This window comes from Watersipora subatra, chromosome 5, assembly GCF_963576615.1.
Source record: "Watersipora subatra chromosome 5, tzWatSuba1.1, whole genome shotgun sequence".
NCBI lineage: Eukaryota > Metazoa > Bryozoa > Gymnolaemata > Cheilostomatida > Watersiporidae > Watersipora > Watersipora subatra.
In genome coordinates this window covers 47,259,357-47,273,922 of record NC_088712.1, presented here as the reverse complement: position 1 = coordinate 47,273,922, position 14,566 = coordinate 47,259,357, and the positions used below count along the sequence as shown (strand labels likewise).

At 35.6% G+C, this 14,566-nt stretch overlaps 1 long non-coding RNA gene across 1 annotated transcript; it reads right to left on the bottom strand.

Moving 5' to 3' along the window:
• Nucleotides 1-8,560: 8,560 nt before the first annotated feature.
• On the bottom strand, nt 8,561-13,905 carry LOC137396980 (uncharacterized). Its single transcript, XR_010978685.1, has 3 exons — nt 13,776-13,905; nt 12,588-12,741; nt 8,561-8,835 (listed from the first exon to the last, which is right to left on the bottom strand). It is a non-coding gene; the product is annotated as an uncharacterized lncRNA (long non-coding RNA).
• Between the last annotated feature and the right edge of the window lie 661 nt (nt 13,906-14,566).

Below are 14,566 nucleotides of genomic sequence, written 5' to 3'. Positions count from 1 at the left end.
TGTGCGTGCTTGTGTGTATGCCTGTGTGTATGCGTGTGCACGTGCGTGCTTGTGTGTACACCTGTGCGTGTGCGCGTGTTTACGTGCGTGCGTGTACGTACATGTGTAAGTGCTTGTGTGTACGCCTGTGTGTGTGCGTGTGTGGATGCTTGTGTGTACGCCTCTGAGTGTGTGCTTGTGTGGGTGCTGCTGTGTGCGTGTGTACGTGTGCAAGTGCTTGTGTATATGCCTGTGGGTGTGTGTTTGTGTGCATGTGTGTTTGATAGTCTGTGTAAGCGCTATTTCGCCACATTTTTTGGCTAGTTTCATTCAGACTCTTTTTGTATAAATATACATATTGTATATATAGAATTATACAATTTGATAATTGATTAATCCAACTTTGTCATTGTGCCTGTGCGTATGCTTGTGTGTGCTTGTGTGCTCGTGTGTATACCTGTGCGTGCGTGTTTGATAGTCTGTGTTAGTGCTATGTCGCCACATTTTTTGGCTGATTTCATTCATACTTCACTTATTTCACAAAGACGCTAAGAATATTTGGTTTCATAACTCCATATGGCTCCTGAGAGCCAGCCATTAAAATATTAACCTGCTGGCTATATGATTGAGAATAAAAGAAATCTCGAGCCTCTTTGCATTACAGCTAATCTACATTGTACCATAAAGTCGTACTCAGACTGAATAATGCCAAAAACATCTGCCATGGAATAGGTACAGAGTTAGTAATCGTCCAGTCCTATGCGTATTTATAAACATGAAGTTATCCTCTACCGGCCGCTTTTAGGAATAAGTAACTGACGGGACAAATACTCTATTGATGACTTGTAAAAAATCAAATGATGTGTTTGCATCCCATACCAATTGCGTTGCTAGAAGTCGCACGTTAGGCAATTGTATCCTAAAACTTTTAAATACCATATAGATCTCGAGCCACAGCTTCCGATGAAGCATCACGAGGCATGTGCTTATTGACCCTGATAAATTTAACCTATCATGATTATACAGGATTCTTGTTTACCCAAATCAAAGCAAAAACTACTAAATCTCTGCTCAAACTGTGAGAGAGACACGATTGGGACATAAATACCTCATGTGTACATGTATGTCATTGGAATACCCTCTGCAATGTGGCAACCTGAACACACCTTAAAGAGAGTCACATACTAGACCATTTTTTCCTTTACGCATTAATGCTACTGGTTCAGACCACCCAACCAGGGCTAGAGAAGCCAGGACACGCCTAGTTAAAAAGACCACACAGCTGGCTGGTTGCTCAGATACATGATAGCACTGCACTTCCCTGCTCCACTACACTGACAATACTGGGTGACTCACATGTTTTATGGCCATACCTATAAACATTAGACAGTTTTACTGGTGATTGTTGATTACATTTACTGACATAAAAACTGAAAATAGCAACAGAAACAAATTTGATTAAAAATAAAAGAATAAATGTGCTTTTTTAATAGGTTTTGTGGATTGAAAATATGGCAGATGTTTAATATATGCACAAGTAACCAGCTAATGTTTTGCATTGCGAGATGAAACAGTCTAGTTGGCATTATTGCTTGATCTAGGCAGCAAACTAAAATTATGTTTGCTAACTCTACATTTCGATATTCTTCTATTAATTTTAGCTTTAAGACAATTTTAAGGCCTGCGCTAGTTGTAAACAATATTATTAGCCTGAGATACATGTATGTCAAAGAAATTTGTTTTACTGGCTACTGATGCAAAAGGAGCAATATTGAGGGCTTACACATACCTATCAACCTGAGACTACACTCTACACACTTATTTTAGCAATAAGTTCCCAATTTGGTGCTTTTCTGTGTTTTTGTTGAGTACAGGAAGGCTCCAGACCACCCAAAAAATATTTTTAGCCTCTTTCTTAACATGTTTTTATCATGGAAAAGGTTTGCTTTTAAAATATACAAGTAATGAATAGTGGTAACGAGTTTAAGGTTACATATATACTAATTGGAACCTACCATATTGTTCACTAACTTTGGTCCATTCCAATCACTCAACTCACATACTACTTGAATGGCATAATGTGCTTTGCTCAAAATCATTTGTCATGATTAATACATCGCTGATGTCTGCCAATAAATAGATGCTAAAATGTGGTTGCGTCATGAATCCCTTGAACTATTCAGCTCACAGATAAGGTATAGCCAAGTGTACATTCTGCTCACGCAAGTCTGTGATTTTGATCTAGAGCGCTTCGTGAAAAAGTTGCAAGGATAACAGCTAGTCAGGTAGAGCAGATGTTTCATCACCACTGTGTCATCAAACCATAGAAAGATTCTAAACAACCTACAGCTGTACATCTGACAGTGTATTGGCAATCAACCATCGTTCATCAGTTAATGGTCGTTCACCAGTACTCTGGGGGTCTAGTGTTCTGTAAAAGATCATGAAATGTGCAAATAAAGCACAGACATGCCTGATTTAGACCAATGTTGTATGTATGGTGTGCTAGGTGCTGCTCCCTGCTATGTAAAGCCTGGTTCTCATACCAATTGCGAGACCCCTGCGGTAATTGTGTGCAGCAACACACTTGCGACGCTAGGCTCGGCGGCTTCTGTTCACACAAAGCTGCGTCACCGATAATCGCATTAAAAATGTTAGCTCGCCATGCCATTTTGATAATGCTGACCTTCACCTGTACAGTGCATTTTAGAAAGGTTTTTGCCGGCGGCTCTTAGCGAAATTTGCACAGCGCTAAAATTTTACATTGACCGCTGGCAACTACCGATGGTACGCGGTGCGTAGGTTCACATTTCATTGCTGATAGCCTGCGGTGCTGTTGCCGATGCTTGCGGTGTGTATGGGAACAAGGCTTAAGCTTATGCAGGTGTGTGATTGATATGAAACAAATGACTATAAATTGCAAGTAAATCCTGCGTGCACTCCGCAAGATCATTGTCTCGCACGTTCGCATGATTTATTAAAGACAGAAATATTCAGACAAATGTTTATTACTTACTCAGAAAAAATATTTGCCTGAATCATACAAAAAGTAAGCCTGTGCACAACTATTCTAAATCATGGAAGGTGAATGATTGTTTCAGGTGGTAGTGTGCATGAACCTCGCAAGATGCAACCTTTTTTCCAACCTTCTTCGTGGCTTTGGACAGATGGACAGACAGACATGATTATCACTTTTTATTATAGTAAAGACTAGACTTGCGGTTTTAATGTCTCTATTTCAAAACCAGTGCAAAGGTGATATTTTGTTGCTATAACTTTGTCGCTATAGCAGGACAGATTAACGACTAATGACAGACAAACCATGTTATTTATATATATGTAAACGCCATATATATGAAAAAATATTACGAAGAAAGTAAACTTTTAGTAATTGCGCTACAAATTTGTTTTGTGCGATGCACTCATCAGACGCATTTGTACTAAAATGAAAAGCTTTACCGGAAGCTTTTCATTTTAGTACAACGCATCTGATGAGTGCATTGCGCGAAACAAATTTGTAGTGCAATTACTAAAAGTTTACTTTCTTCGTAATATTTTTTCATATATTTCATACTCCACTAATTATCTTTTAGGTTTTTAGTGTAGAGTTCTCTTTTTATATGCTTTTGAACCTGCTTTCAGTTACTATATATGTTATATATATATAAATCAATAAAACAGACTATAACTTTAGATAAAACTCTTTATTACTATTAGTTTCATGCTTGGTAAGAGCAATCTTTAGATAAAGTGTTAGCACCAGTGTTGGTTACTTACATACAGCGAGAACTATTAAAATTGCTAAAACTTCATAGCTGGAAGATTATGGATTCATAGAAGCATTAGATTTTAATATTGGACAGTAGAAACTTGCTAGCGCGTCTGCAGGCGCTGACACACTAGCAAGTTATATATATGCATATATATAAAATTGTTTCCTCACCCCGGTTAACCCGTAAGGGTGGTAATTTCTGCTCTAACTCGAGTCTCCTACCAAAGACCTGAGAGTTTGAGCACTCGCCTCAAGATCTTAGCTGTTCCCAATAGCGCACTTTTCTGCAACTCACCTGAGTTGATTTCTGTCGGTATTTGGGCAAGCCACAATTTATGCGCCGGTGTTATTGCGCCCAGTGCCGCAATGACTATTGGGATTACGGTTGTTCTTACATCCCAGCATTTGTCAATATCTTTTCCAAGAAGGAGATATTTCTCTACCTTTTCTTTTTCTTTGCTGGCTATATTGTAGTCATTGGGTACTGCTATATCTTATAGTAGCCCTCTTGTTCTCCTTGTCCACCACCACTATATCTGGTTGGTTTGCTAGGACATGCTTGTCAGTCCGGATGTAGAAGTCCCAGAGGATCTTAGCGCGGTCATTTTCAGTGACCTTACCAGGAGCTTCCCACCAGTGTTGTGGTTTATTTAGACCATACTCATCACATAGACTTCTATACATGACACCTGCGACAGGATTTTGCCGCTCAGTGTATGCGTTTCCTGCTAGCTGCTTGCATCCACTGATGATGTGTTAGATGGTCTCAGGTGCATCTTTGCACAGTCTGCATCTAGGATCGTCTCTATTGTGATAGATTTTTGTTTGAAGTTGCATTGTTGGGAACACTTGTTCCTGGGCTGCCATAATTAGCGACTCTGTATTGGCCATTAGGTTTCCTTTGTTCAGCCACATATATATCTGGTGAAGATCGCCAACCTTAGATATTTGTTGGTGGTAAGCACCATGAAGAGGTTTCATGTGCCAGTCAATTTCCTCATCATCAGGGCGAAGCTCCATTGTCAGAGCAGCCGATTGAAATTCAGCTAGCACCATATCTGAAGTGGCCATGGAGGCTGCATAGGCTTTGATGCTTTGTTCTTCTTCTTTCACTGTCTGCTGTACGCTTTTGAGTCCCCTACCGCCATCTTTCCTATCGAGATACAATCTAGTAGTATCAGATTTTGGGTGGAATGCTCCATGCATGGTCAGCAGTTTACGAGTTGCTATATCTGTTTTCTTGATGGCTTCCTCAGTCCACTTTATTATGCCTGCTAGATATCTTATTACTGGCATTGCATAGGTATTTATTGCCATGACTTGGTTCTTGGCATTGAGCTGGGTGCGTAGGACCTGCCAAAGACGTTTCTTGTATTCGGTAATGGCTTTGTGACGTACCTCGGCTTCGTGGTGGATGTTGCTTTGCATAATCCCCAAGTACTTGTACCCTTCTTCTATATCTTTGATGGTACCATTTGGCATATATATATATATATATATATATATATATATATATATATATATATATATATATATATATATATATATATATATAGTATATATATACTATATATACTATATATACTATATATATACAAACAATGTTATTTATATATATATATATAGTATATATACTATATATATAGTATATATATGTATATATCATACATATCATTTATATATATATATAATTATCATACATAATATACCCATATAATGAACTCTCAGTAAAACAATCAGCTCAGAGCTTGGTTGTGAGGTTTATTGAGTTGAGTAACGTCAGTTTTTGTGTGAAGGTTTTAGAGCCAAGTAAAGGATAGATTCGATCAATGGCATACACTAGCAGCACTAATTATATATTCATCTATCTATCACAATTGTATAATTCTATATCTACAATATATATATAATAGTAAATATATCAATAATAATTATTGATAATGGGAGATTAGCTCAGTTGGTTAGAGAGTAAGTCAACAATCATTGGATCAAGCCCTTATGTTGCTAATCTTTTAGTCGTTTCATTAGTTGCATGTAACAATATTTTGTGATTGCATAAATGTCAAAATTGAACTTGCCCATGTTTTTTAGGTTTCACTGTAAAGTATCACTATTTCTTTATCGTTTGCAATTGATTTTGATGTTTGATGTGATCTGATTGCCAGAATGTTTCTAGATTAAAATCGACAAAACATGATTGCGATTAAAATGCAGACTAAAATTATAATTCAAAATTAAAATTTGCTGATCTTTTTTTGGCCAGTTTTTGGTTATCTGTTGCTAAGGAGTTGTCTAATCCTGCCAATGAAGCCATTTTCACATTTCTCTCATTTTCACACACATCTGTGTGAGCTGAGAACTAAAGCTTGACTTTGGTAAAAACTAGGCACTCTCTATATGAGAGCTTCATGGGTGTCTTTCTACAATTTATCTAAAAATATCCATGTTAAGTTCTGGTCCAGGTTTTACACCACTTGGCTAAATATAGACCAGAGTTGCCCCGATTTTGGCATCGGAATCGGTATCGGAGCAGATATGAATGTTGGGTTTTTTATCGGTATCGGCCGATCTTTTCTTTAAAAGATCTGAAACTTCAGATACCTTTTACAGATCAACTATTAAGCAGAAAACTGTATTTTAGCCTAATACGCTGATAATGATCAACAGATGCAAGTTCCTTACTCTTACCTAATAAATTCCGGGCCTGCCACACTAATTACTTCCTGCCTATAGCCTGATAAACATCAACACAGCTGAGGAACCTTTACATTTTAGTCAGGACGTGATCCGTAAAGTGTAGGATTTCCCAATTACAGCGATGGGATTTATTGCAGCCAATCATGAACAAGATAACAAAGAAAAGAAACGAGAATGCAGTGTAATTTTTCTATTTACTAGCATTACGAAAGTAGTTTGAGTAGACGATTCATAAAGTTATCTATCTCTCTTTTGATCCTGACGACAAATATCTTGTTTGTTGAGTTGTTCTTGTTTGTTTTGGTTGTGTTGTGAATGTAATTTGTTTCTCTCATATATTATATTTATTAACACATTAACTTTTGAAGTTTGTCTAAATAATAATGGTTCCACAGATCATTTGATGAGCTAGTTCTTATGAGTAAACTATTGCAGGTCTTACTATAAATTAAAAACGCTGTTCGTTTACAGGTGCTGCTAACGCTGTTGTTTTTGTTGACAACAACAATAAATAAATACAAACAAATAAATACATTAATATTTATATTTTTTACAATAAAATGTAAAATTATCTATGAGACACAAAAGATCTGAATTGGTATCTGAATCGGATTATTTTTCTATAGGAATCGGTATCTCGGATCGGCATCTGAATCAGCTGGTGAATTTAGAATCGGGGCATCTCCAATATAAACATTAAAAACTTTATAACTATGTGTGTTACTGCATTAGAGTATGTGGTAGGGTAAAAAAGAATGCAAATCATTGTTCTAACCAAGTAAAACAGTTATTAAGGTGCCTCTTTGTAGCGATGGTATCTGTCTTCAAAATAGTGATACATGCACTATTGATGTTACTGGAATTTATTTAAGAAATCTCAATTCTTGTACTTCAAAAGAATGACATTTAATGATATAAAACAGTAATAAACAAGATGAATATAAACATGACCAACTCCACATTTGCTACAGCTGCCACATTAGAACACACAAGCACTTCAATGTGATAAAACTACATAGTATAATTATTAATTGACAGAGTATAGGGTAAATGAGAGTTGTTCGAGATGATATAAAATAAATTTGAGGGAGCACAATTTCAAAAAGGAGCTTCTAGATTACATTACATACAATGCTCAAATACACCAATAGTGATACACGCACTATTATTGGTACTGGAATTTATTTAAAGGTTGACTTGCAACAAAATTCACATTACAGTTATTTGATATGAAAAGATTCACCATGGCTTACTCTGTCGTGTTGTAGGTGCAAAATATGTGGAAATGTGATTACAAGCTCTTAAAAGCTCAAAAACGCACAGTCAATTGCAGCCACACGAGACCGCCGTAGTTTGGATTCTCTTTCCAAAACGGCTCAAATGTGACGTAGTTGTGAGAGATGGTTTCTGTTTACACTTTCATGCAACCTTATTCGTCAAAATATTTTCACAAATATACTTCACGCATTCAATAAAACCATGTCTATTGTTCTTACGCGTCTATTTTATCGTCATTGTAATGCTGTCACTTTTAGCACTGATATTTTATAACTTACCGTAAAAATTTGTTTAATTTTTAGCCTTAGCTTGAAGGAGTACATATCATTGTCTGATAATCATGACGAGCCTGTTGGTCACTTGTAATAATCGGAAAGTACTGCAGAAATTATTTGCAAAGTATTGGGTCGCATGATCAGATTACGACTTGCCAATTAGACCAAACAGAAACAAAACTGTAAAGTAGCGAGCATCTATAATTGATACAGGGTCTTCAATAAAACCCGAAGTGTTTGTCATAAACTAGTACTACGATAAGTTTTATATTGAGCTTTTTATTGGCCTTTCAATTCACGTGATAACATCACGTGACAAGACAATAACCAAACTGTAATGATTACGTCAGATAAATAAACAGATTCCAACCTACGGCGGCTTTTCGTTTTTGAGCTTTTAAGAGCTTATAATCACATTTCCACATATTTGGCACCTACAAAACAACACAGTAAGACATGGTGAATCTTTTGATACCAAATAACTGTAATGTGAATTTTGTTGCAAGTCAACCTTTAAGAAGTCTCAATCCTTGTACTACAAAAGAATGACATTTAATGATATAAAACAGTAATAAACAAGAAGAAGACAAACATGATCAACCTCCACATTTGTTACAGCTGCCACATTAAAACACACAAGCCCTTCAATCTGATAAAAACTACATAGTATATACATGTTCTAACAATGTGTGAAACTTAGCAAATCTAAAATAAATTTAATTATTGTGAAAAGTTGGTTTGTGAGTTACATCAGTTGATATCTGTCTGTGGTGGCGATCAGCTACATCTTCCTTTCCAGATCAATACACTCAGTAGTATTGTCTTCCTTCAATCCTAGAATAATAATTATATTCATCACAGCTGCCTCAATTGCTGTATTTCCATGTTTTGAATAAGTTTGGAGCTGTCCACTGCCGACAAATTTTTACCTTACCATTTCAACGATTTGGAGCTGCATGAGATAGAGCCTTACAAAGTTCACTATGTATCTCCTAACAAAACTTGTAAAAGTTGTCTCGCTTTTGGGTCACGGTCACTTTTCAACTCATGTGTAGTCAATAATGCTGTACTAAGTCAGGATGCCTGATCGCAATGTTTAAGTTCTTCACCTTCACTGGGGAGAGCTTAGCTGAGTTTTATCGATTCAGTTCTATTAATTTATTTATGATATCAGATACATGTAGTAGTCTGGTATCATAGATGCGCGTTCAGATTTCACTGTTTCTATGATTTTGAGCGGAAACAACTCCAAACCCTTTCAAAATATGGAAATGCAATAAATTACACACACAAATTAGTGAATTAATCTAATAATGTTGGTAAAATATGGCTATGCTAGTAAGTACTGCAGTCGCTTTTACTCAAGACTAATCTTTGGTGTTTCTGGAAAATTTACAGTAAAAGCAGATACATTAGCTTATTTTGTGGCGCACACAGTGACTTATCAACATTGTAAAAAGCATTATATGGCAAAAAACCTGAAACTGTAAAAAGGTTATTTTAGTTAACGCCAGCGTCACAGTGTCATTCAGCATGGCAAAATATTTATTGGAGTCAGCAATTTTGTTTTGCAAGAGGAAGAATGTTTGCACATGAATAAGTTTTTCACCTTCACTGGGGAGAGCTCGACCGAGTTTTATCGATTCAGCTTCATTAATTCATTTATGATATCAGATAGTAGTCTAGTCTCATAGAGGTGGGTTCAGATTTTACCGTTCCTATGATTTGGAGTAGAAACAACTCCAAACCCTTTCGAAACATGGAAATGCAATAAATTACAAGCACAAATTACAGAATTAATCTAATAATGTTGGTAAAATATGGCCATGCTAGTAAGTACTACAGCCGCTTCTACTCAAGACTAATCTTTGATGTTTCTAGAAAATTTACAGTAAAAACAGATACATTTGCTTATTCTGTGGCGCACACAGTGACTTATCAATTAATGTAAAAAGCAATATATGGCAAAAACCTGAAACTTTAAAAGATTTATTTTAGTTAATGCTAGCATCACAGTGTCATTCAGCATGATGAAATATTTATTGGAGTCAGCAATTTTGTTTCGGAAGAGGAAGAATGTTTGCACATGAATAAGATTGCACACAGTAACAAACGAGATCAATTATTAAATGTCTTATTTCCTCTCAGAAAAATGTCTGGCTGATGATTACTTTCATCAGCAATAGCATTTATAACCTAAATATGAAAATGCGACTACACACAATTATGCATTACGTGACTACCTTAAGTTGATTATGCTGCGTGATTAAATGAACTTGTGTGCAATTGTATTGAAGCTAAACTGAAAGAGTATTGAGTTTTGAATAATAACACTAAAAATTCTCCTGTCATACAGCCCACGACCTGATAATGGAATAAGTGATAATGGAAAAAAGAAAGGGTAGTGCTGGTTGTTGAAAAAGTAGTTGTCAGCGGGAATTGACAGAGTATAGTGTAAATGAGAGTTGTTCGAGATGATATAAAATAAATTTGAGGGAGCATGACTTCAAAAAGGAAATTCTATATTACATTACACACAATGTTCAAATACTACTATGTCATACAAGTTCCCCTGTCAAATTCCTAAATTACTAGAATTTCCTTTTTGAAGTATATATTTTATTTTAAAGTAATATACATTATATATACGGTCTTCAAACATTTCCTTACACCTTACTTTCTAATTGATGACTACTGGTACAGATTTGAATGGCAACATTGAGGCAGCTTGCATGTACATGGCCTAGCTTGGTTACAAAATGCCCCAAACACACAAACTTGACATTATAGTAAAACATTTTTATTAATAATAATTTTATTATTATAAATTTCAATATTATATTAATAATATAATATTAATTTTATTTTAATATTTATTAAATTATAAATTATATTATAATATTATTATATTCCCTGCAATAAGAGAAATGCAATATTAGAAGTAAAATGGCAAGCTGCTGTGTAATATATATATATATATATATATACATATACATAATTCAAAAAGAAAATATATACTTAATATATACTTCTTCAATATAAACATGTTTTACATATATGTTTTACAAAATCACATATTCGAATAAATATTATGTAAAACTTATGTTTTACAACAATAAAAATAAATATTAATTCAAGCTGTAGACCTAAACTACTGTAAGTAATTTAACTAACAACAGCAATAATGAAATATGTTTATTATATCTCTTATTATATTAAAATGCAATATTAAAAGTAAAATGGCAAGCTGCCATGTAATATACAGTTTGAAAGCTGGTTGTGTTGAATGTAGAATGGTTTTGACAGCGATATGTAACAGAAATAAATATTAATAAAATAAATATTTAACTATCTCAAACTTATGTTTTACAACAATAAAATAAATATTAATTAAAGCTGTAGACCTAAACTACTGTACATAATTTAACTAACAACAGCAATAATAAAATATGTTTATTATATCTCTGAAATGCAATATTAAAAGCAAAATGGCAAGCTGCTGTGTAATATACAAAGTTTGAAAGTTGGTTGTGTGGAATATAGAATGGTTTTGATAGCGATCTAGCAGAAAGCAAGTATGAGCGTTCACACTTCTGGAAGTTTTCTGCAAACTGGAGTGAAATAAAGAAATATTATTGTCACAGAGGGGCGTTGTAGTTTGGCCCTAGCTTGTAGATAAGATGTAAAAAATTCTGGTTAATGTTCTAGATAATTTAAAAAACCTTTTGTAATTGGACAAAAAACGTAGGCTGATAAACTGTGTACCACATTTGATAAAGTAATGTACAATAAAGTAATATAATAATGTAATAATTTTTATTCTGTCAATATCTCAATCACACAATCGATCAATAAATCCATCACACAATCAATCAATAAATCGATCACACAGTCAATAAATCAATCACAGAATCAATAAATCAATCACACAATACTAACTGAGCGACTGTGGTGTCTTTATAACTATTTTACTTGCTCTGAATATATTCAAATGAAATTTGCGGATTATCTTATTTTTTGAAATAATTTGCTCTTGAACAATATTTAAATTAGACTTTTGCACATTGTTTAAACTTGGAACATTTCTCATACCACCCTAACCAAATATTGATGTATAAAACAGCAAATTTAGGTCTTTGAGAGTTGTGATCTTCTAAAAATGCATAAAATGCCTCTAAGCTGTGCCTCTAAAAAGCATTGTTGAAAACTATTATAAACTGATTGTTTAATTTGAACCCTAAAGTAATTGAAGGACTACAGAAAACATGAAGAATGGTGCAACCACTAAGAGAAGAAGCATAACTTTGGTCTACATGTAAAGCTGTAACTTAAACTGTCTACAAAAATAAGGTTGAGGTTGTATAAGAACTCACAGGTAAGTTTTTAAAAAATATATAAGTAGCTCTGTACGAGTATCAATACTGTAATATATAAATATGAACTTTGAAATTGAATATTAACTATCAGATATCAAAATGGCAATGCCCAAATAGCAACCTATTAAGAAACGTTTTGCAACTTTTTTATAAAAACACTTAAAGATGCTTCAGTGAAAATTTTACTGTATGACCAAATAAATGTTTTACCTGTGTACACAGCCATAAAGCCTCTGTGCTCACTTCGAAGTGCATCACTGATGAAAAGTACAATCATGCTACTCCCTATAGAATACTGAGGAGGTATCGTAACATGCCCGCAAATGACTTTATAAGGACCTTTTATAGAACCTTCTTTGTAGACCTATCAAACAAGTTCTATCTCAAATAGTCTGTAAAATGTGTAGATAATACAGGCGATGTTTTGAAAATGAGTAGCTTGGGAGCGTAATGCATTCACAAGAATTGCTACTGGCGCTTAAATGTTAGCAATCGGCAGTTAGCATTTGGCAATTAATAATTAGCTATTAACATTTAGCTATTAGCAATTGGCTATTAGCAACTATAGCCATTAGCTTTCAGCTATTAACAACTACTTATTACTAGTTATTCCATATATATTAGGAATTAGCTATGCATTGGGCCCTAGCAACTAGCAACTAGCAAGTAGCAATTAACAATTCACAATTAGCTATCAGTTATTAGCTGTTTTTTATTTGTCGCTTGGTATTTGCTATTAGCTGTCAGCTGTCAGCAGTCAGCAGTCAGCAGTCAGCAGTCAGCAGTCAGCAGTCAGCAGTCAGCAGTCAGCAGTCAGCCGTGAGCCGTGAGCCGTGAACCGTGAGCAGTAAGCTGTGAACCGCGAGCCGTCAGCCATGAGCCGTCAGCCGTGAGCCGTCAGCCATCAGCCATGAGCCATGAACCGTGAGTCGTGAGCCATGAACCGTGAGCCGTGAGCTGTCAGTCGTGAGCCATCAACCATGAGCCTTTAGCCGTGAGCCATGAGCTGTGAGCCGTAAGCCGTGAGCCATCAGCTGTCAGCCATGAGCCGTAAGCCGTGAGTCGTGAGCCGTGAGCCGTGAACCGTGAGCTGTGAACTCTGAGCCGTGAGCCGTCAGCCATGAGCCGTGAGACGTGAGCCGTGAACCGTGAGCCATAAGCTGTCAGTCATGAGCTATTAACCATGAGCCTTTAGCCGTGAGCTGTGAGCCGTAAGCCGTGAGCTATCAGCTGTCAGCCGTCAGCCGTCAGCCGTCAGCCATCGCCGTAAGCCATCAGCCATCAGCCATCAGCTGTGAGTTGTGAGTCATCAGCCATCAGATGTCATCTGTCAGCCATTGGCTAGCACATTCTAAATGTGTACAAACACTTTCAGAAGGTATGACAATTTACACTCACCCTGATACGATCGGAGCATAATATGGTTCCATTAGAAAGAGGAGAACTGTGTAGGCTAACAATGGGAACAAATTCTAGCTTGATGCGAACATATGGAAGGGAAACTTTGATGCTCTATCTGCATGTTGTGTTATCAAAATGATAAGCTGGAGACCCTGGGGTATGGAAGTAACCAGTTGGGGCCGAATAGTTGCCCCCACAGTCTGTAATACCAAACGTCTGCCTCTTATGCCTGCTTTCTTTTACCTGTCAACACAGACTACCTGAGCACAGAAGATGAAGTCTCTTGAATTTTCCCGATCATCTATCTGTAGAGCTCAGTGTAATTAGAACGACAAGATGAAAAATAGTTTTGGATAGATCAAATATACCTCTTTTTTACTGAGATTCTGTCAACAGAAGTTTAGATATTCGCCTGATTTAGTTAGGAAATAGAACTTTTTATCAACAAACATTTATTCTAAAATGATATTTAGATTTTTAGTGCTTGGATTTGCAAATTTTGCAGCAATTTATTAATTTATGTGATAAACTACGCACATGATTCGTTTATAAACATGCTAAATACATGCTGAATTATACATGTCATTTTTTCATTGTAAAGCTACTCACGCCAAATTACAAAAAAGATGTCATCAGAACTTATAGATATTTTTCTATCATGTGAGATTTTATTTGTTGTTTTAGGTGGCCTGACTGCAACGATGTTTTAAGATTGAGACCAACAACGCTTGAACGCAATTAAACTACACAAAAGGAAGAGACATACCCAGACTTCCCCAAATATGACG